This window comes from Choloepus didactylus, chromosome 2 (assembly GCF_015220235.1).
Source record: "Choloepus didactylus isolate mChoDid1 chromosome 2, mChoDid1.pri, whole genome shotgun sequence".
Taxonomy (NCBI): domain Eukaryota; kingdom Metazoa; phylum Chordata; class Mammalia; order Pilosa; family Megalonychidae; genus Choloepus; species Choloepus didactylus.
This window is the reverse complement of record NC_051308.1, coordinates 123,107,281-123,113,466: the sequence shown is the minus strand read 5'-3', so window position 1 is coordinate 123,113,466 and position 6,186 is coordinate 123,107,281. Positions and strand designations below refer to the sequence as shown.

The window sequence follows — 6,186 nt, the reverse complement described above, 5'->3', positions numbered from 1 at the left end:
TCTCAGAGATGTGGACAGTCTCAGCCCCACACCTGACCAATTAAACCTACTCAGTCTCCTTTCTTGAGGATCCATGGTAGGCAGGCTGGACAGCTCTGGATATCATTTTGAACATTGGCTACCTAACAAAGAAAAAAGAAATGAACTCTAGAGCTACAGTTGCCTAAAATACCCTCATATGATAAAGGAAAATGAGAACAGTGCTTGGTTATTGAGAAGTGTTTTATTTTTGTAGGCATTAACTCATTTTTATGTTTCAAGTTATTCTTTCATTTCAATTGTGGTCACTTGGGACAAACCCAAAGCAACATTTTACTCCAGGGACTGGAGTACCTTAGGGTTAATATTTTCTGGGAGACTCTTCTGCGTTTTCATGCAAAGGACTGCTCCGTATGGCCCACTCTAATGGCTGGAAGAACCTGGACCTTTTCCAGAGTGGTTTTTAGGACAAGGTTAAGCTTACAAGCATGAGGTGTGGATCTGATGGCCTTCCCTTCTTCAAACAAGGAATATTCCTCTATCCTGAGCCTGGGAGTGCAAGGGCAGTGAACGCCCTCTCACTGCACATGGCTGAAGGCAAACAGGGCTGGGCTGGGCCACGCAGTCAAGGAGGCGAAGTTGGTTTGGAGGCCCAGCCTCCTTTGTCTGGAATCTGCCCCCTATTCAGTTCCCAGAGGTGGGAGTAAACCGATAGAGGTATCCTTCTCAGGTAAGAGAGGGCTAAAGTCAGGTGCCTGCAGGGTGGGAATCAACGTTGGAGCTGGATACCACATCCCGGAGGCTGTCAGGGAAGAGCTCTGTGTAGGCCAGAACTGCCGCCAGCCCAGCGGCACAGAACACAGGAACCCAGCTCTCCAACATCAGTCCGGCGCTCTATCCACTCAGGAAGAGGGGTGCTAGGCCTGGAAAGCATGATAAACCAGAGAAGAGCAATTCTGGTGTGGAGACGGGACTGGTGGTGAGAAAGAAGACTTGAATGTGTGAATGTGGGGTTGGGGAGGTGGATTAGGGTGAGGGGAGGAAGTTGCCATTTCTCACCCTCAGGGCTGTTTCAGTGAAGAGCACTCCTCCAGAGCCCAAGCCCTGAGGTGGCGCTGGGCAGGGCGTCCTCAAAAGGCAAAAGCACAAAGCAAGAACCAAGCCTGGCAACCATAATAGGTCAGGTGATCTAGAGCCCACCCCTCACCCCCCGGCAGGAGGGTCTTGGAAGAGCTGGGTTTGGTCCTTGGTGGCTGGGAGAGGGGCCTCTGGCAGGGAGATGCCACCCTCCTGATCCCCGAACCCCTGGTGAGAAGACAATCTTGATTGTCCTTGTCCTGCCCAGCATGGGTTTGGTGACTCTGGGAGAGACTTCCTACCTGGTCAGCTCCTGACTGAACTCTATAGCCCGAGCTGGAGGAGAGAGGCCTCTGGTTCCCCCATACAATAAGGGTTGAGATATTAAATTTCAAGGTTCTTTCTAGCTCTACCTTGATTGCAAAAGAGAAGGAGAAATGTCCCAGTGGCATCTTCCCTGAAGCAAAAGACTTTCCTCCAGCCTTCAGTAGGTATATTTATTTAGAAGTTACCCCAGGAGTCAAGGACCCTCTCCAAAACGGTCACTCACTGCTAGGAGGGGTCTGTGTGGCAGGTGGCAATGGGGCATTTCAGACTTAGCTATTTGGGAGAAAAACAGGCTTGGAGCTGTTTTGTGGGCTCTCTGGAGGAACAATGGGAATCCAAAACAGGCAGCTTCCAAATTTTCCTTCAGCTTCTGGGTGAGATGCTTTGTCCTTTCCAAAGAAACAATTGCAGTGAGTTCTCTTCCTAGGAGAGAGGATAAACAGAACACAAATACCAGAGCCCAAGAAATAGCCTGAGGCTGATTAGCTCTGAGGGCCAGTAGCTGTGGTCTCCTCCTCACAGCTGAGCCGCCCTCAGCCAGAAATAACAGGGGAGCCACTGCAGGCCCTGGGGTGGGGGGGAGCCCGAGAGCACAAGGTATGAGCTTGTAAAATATGGCCTTAAACTCTGTCCAGCCAAGGTATCCTGTCTAGGTGTGAAGGGGCAGGTCCTAGGAGAGTGGAAAAGGGGGAAATGCAGACAAGAAGGGGGAAATGTCTGGCCCAATGGGGAGCTTCTGAATCAGGTCAGGCTGGAATCGGAGGTAACTGCATTATGGGAAAGATTGAAAGGTTAATATGAAACCAGCTGATACTGAAAGAGAACAATTAGGAAGGTTGAAGGGCTTAATATTAGATTAATGTCTGCTGGAGGAGAAAGTTCACAGCTTCCAGGAAAGAAGTCTGACTCAGAGAGATCTTGTTAGTTGACAGCTCTTGGTCTGGTTTTGTTGATTTTTTTTTTCCCCTCTTGGTAATTGAGAGAAAATTACCATTTATTCCCATAAGATTCACTCTTCTCTTCTCTCTCTCCTTCTGTTTGGAAATGTCTGATTTTCTTTAGGTTCTGGAATGAATTTTAAAGTCCCATCTGTTCACCTGTTACCCTACACTCATTTCCATCTGTAAGGGTTCTCCCTCAATGAGATTTTGGGTGTTTTATAAGAATGTTTTTGACAGTGTTGGATATATTCTTGGGATATTTTCAGGCCAATAAATGATTTCACAGATCAACAGCTCAGCCCAAGAAAGGTTTTCTGAGACAATAAGGAGTTAACCCAAGGATGGGCAGCCAAGCTTGTGGAGGTTAGATGGCTGAGGAGACTTGGGGGTTGGGGTGGGGGATCCCAAGGGCCCCAAACCCAGCAGCTCATCAATCCGCCTAGGGGGTTTTCTAACTACAGATCCTCAGGCTCTCTCCCAGCTAACTGAATGAGAATCTCCATAGGAGGCATCTGGGAATCTGCATGGTTTAAAGCTCATTAGATGGCCTGATATCAGAAAGGTTTGCGAACCACTGGCTAAGGGGTACATGGAAGAAAGGCAAGGAGGGGCCCTGAACCCGAGCCTCTCTACACCTTGTATGTTGTCATCTGTGGGATTTCCTGTTTTCCATTCCAGCTGGTGAGTTTCTTGGGGCAGATAGTTTATCTTACTTACCTCTATAATCTCCACACAGGACTGGTCACATTCAATATGTCAGAGCTGAATTAATTTTCAAAATCTGTCCCCTTCCCTGACCCTGAAATCTGGTCAAGTTTTCAAGTTAGCATTTTCAGAGGCTTGGCTGATGGGGACTAGGCCTGGTCCCACAGAATCAGGGACAGGCCCAAAACAACCTGACAAGCAGGATCACAAGTGCAGAGAAGCCTGGAGCTGGAAGGGCTCTTAGAGACCCTCTAGTCCAGTGGTTTTAAAACTGTGCTCCTAGGAACACCCAGCTTCCGCAGGGGAACCTCAGAGGCTACTGGGAGGACAGCGAAGATGCCCAGTGGGAGGATTTCAGGCCCACCCCCACTTAAACCAGGGCAACTGTGCTTTTCTAACTTTGAACTAATATGACAATAATCTCCTAATTGGTTTCCTAGCCTTCTACTCCTGCCAACCCCCACCCCAACCCCCATCTACTTTCTACCCACTGTCAGAATAATCAATTCAAAACATAAGGCCATGTTATTCTGTTCAAGACCCTACATTGGATTTCCATTTTGCTCAATAAAAATCCAAGGTTCTCACCACCCCTAAAGTCCCCACATCTCAGCCTGACTACCCGGCTGTCTCCCCCTTGCTCATCAACGTACCAAGCAGGTTCCTACCCCAACACCTGGGCACCTCTGTTCTTTCTGCCTTCTCTTTCCCAGAGACCCACACAGCTTCTTTTCCTGACCACCCACCAGAAATAGTGCCCTGTACCTCCAGTCTCCAGCCCCTTACCTTGCTTTATTGTCTCCCCTATTGGAATAGAAGCTCGAGGGCAGGGACTTTGTTTTGTTCACTGCAGAATCCCCAGCACCAAGAACAGTACCCGGCACATAGTACGTTCTCAATAAACTTCTGTTTCTTGAATGAATCAGATTGGTTTCAAAATTATTCTGTACATTTTTTTTTTCACATTTCTGCATTTTTCATTTTTTTGTTTGTTTGTTTTTGCAGTAAATATATACTACTTTTTGAGGCACAAGAAAGCAATAAATAACATATTTTGTCCAGGACTGTTCTTCAGGAGACTTGGGGCTGTGGTAGAATGATTTCAGAAGATGACAGGGAGGCCCTGCTCCAGCCCTCCTAGGTCTGAGTGGCCCCAGACTGTCCTGAACTCCTTGGAGCCACAACGATACTGCGAGGAACCACAGGTCCCCTGATGGTGGACAGGGAAGCTCAGCGGGGCCAGGAAGCCCCTATTCACCTAACGGCATCTCTCCTGGGATCAGTGGGAGGAAGACTGGGGAAGCAGAGAGAAGGGGTGAAAAGGGCCAGCCACAACTCTGCCATCCCCAGAGTACACCACATTATCTCCAGCCCAACACACACACAAACACCAGCACTACCAAGGATATCGGCTTCCAGGCATCCTCCATGTCAGGCGTTGTTGCCATGGCCATCATTTCCTTTGCATATTTTGCTTTCCCCAGCCAAGTTTCCTCTTTCTCTTGAGGACTGTTTCTCTGAGTCTGATCTCCGCTGTTTCTGCTCATGGGTGACTGAATCCAGAACTAAGAAGAAGCGTTGTTGGCCTCACAGGAGCCCCTCATCTAGTGTCTATGTCAGAGCCCCACTAATTCCCCCACTGGGCAGGAATCCCGGGCTTTCCCATGACTCAGAATGTTCACGCTCACAGAGAACGCAGCAGCTCCAGATGAGTGTACAGCCCCACATCTTATACACGATTCAGGAAATGAAATCCCCTTTGACTTGATTATTGGTACATTTTCTAATAGGACCTTCTCTAATCCTCTTTCATAAGGTCCTTCGGAAATAGACAACTGAAAAGGGAACTGAGAGGCCACGTTTCATCTCCCTCTTCCAGCCCAGACTGCCATCGTGAGAGTGACTCAGTCCTCGGCCCTGCAGCCTGTGAGTCATCTGGCTCCTGACTTTTTTTTTAAATTCAGTTTTATTGAGATATATTCACATATCATACAATCATCCATGGTGTACAATCAGCTGTTCACAGTACCATCATACAGTTGTGCATTTATCACCCCAATCTAGTTTTTGAACATTTTTCTTATACCAGAAAAAGCAAGAATAAGAAAAAAAAAATAAAAGTAAAAAAGAACACCCAAATCATTCCCCCCTCCCCTATTTTTCACCCAGTTTTTGTCCCCATTTTTCTACTCATCCATCCATACACTGGATAAAGGGAGTGTGAGCCACAAGGTTTTCACAATCACACTGTCACCCCTTGTAAGCTACATTGCTATAGTATTGTCTTCAGGAGTCAAGGCCACCGGGTTGCAATTTGATAGTTTCAGGTATTTACTTCTACCTGACTGGTTTTACTGTGACTTACCAGTCAGGCTCCACAATCCGCAGGGTCAGAGCTGCTGCTCCCCTGGATCTAAGGCTCGCCTGAGACGCTCTAGAGCAGAGCTCGACAATTTCTGTTTAGAGCCAGTGGTTAAACACTTTGGGCTTTGTGAGCCATACACTGTGTCTGTGCATATTCTTCATTTTTTTCTTACAACCCTTTAAAAACGTCAAAACCGTCCTTCGTTTACAGGTCTTAGAAAAACGAGCTGCAAGCATGGGCCAACTCTGGCCAGTGGGCCAAATCCAATCTGCTGGCTGTTTTTGTAAATAAATATTTTGGAACACAGTCATGCCCATTTGCTCACATATGGTCTATGGTTGTTTTTGTGCTGCATCAGGAGCATCAGGTAGTTGCATCTGAGACTATGGCCTGCAAAACTTAAAGTATTTACTATCTGGAACTTTCCAGAAAACCTTTGCTGTACACTGTTCTAGAGTAATAATATAAATATAATTCATAATATATAAATATATGTAATATGATAGAATTACATACAAATATTATATAAAATATTAAAATATATAAGTATATAATATAATTTATAAATAACATACGCATATTCTTGTGTTTAAAGTGTTTCACATGCATGTCCATTTAATATTCAAAACAATTTTTGAGATTAGTACTAGCCCCATTTTACAGATGAGGAAACTGAGGGTCAAAAAGGATAGGGTTTGCCCAAAGTAACACAGCTAATAAAAGGCAGACCCAGAACCTAAACCCAAATCTCTGGTCACTAAGATAAGGCTTTTTGACCAGATGAAATTGCTG

General features: G+C 46.3%; 1 long non-coding RNA gene across 1 annotated transcript; it reads right to left on the bottom strand.

Annotated features, from left to right (window-relative positions):
• Positions 1 to 212: 212 nt before the first annotated feature.
• LOC119517969 lies at positions 213 to 3,445 on the bottom strand. The gene is made up of 3 exons (XR_005213666.1): positions 2,375 to 3,445; positions 1,039 to 1,806; positions 213 to 902 (listed from the first exon to the last, which is right to left on the bottom strand). It is a non-coding gene; the product is annotated as an uncharacterized LOC119517969 (long non-coding RNA).
• Between the last annotated feature and the right edge of the window lie 2,741 nt (positions 3,446 to 6,186).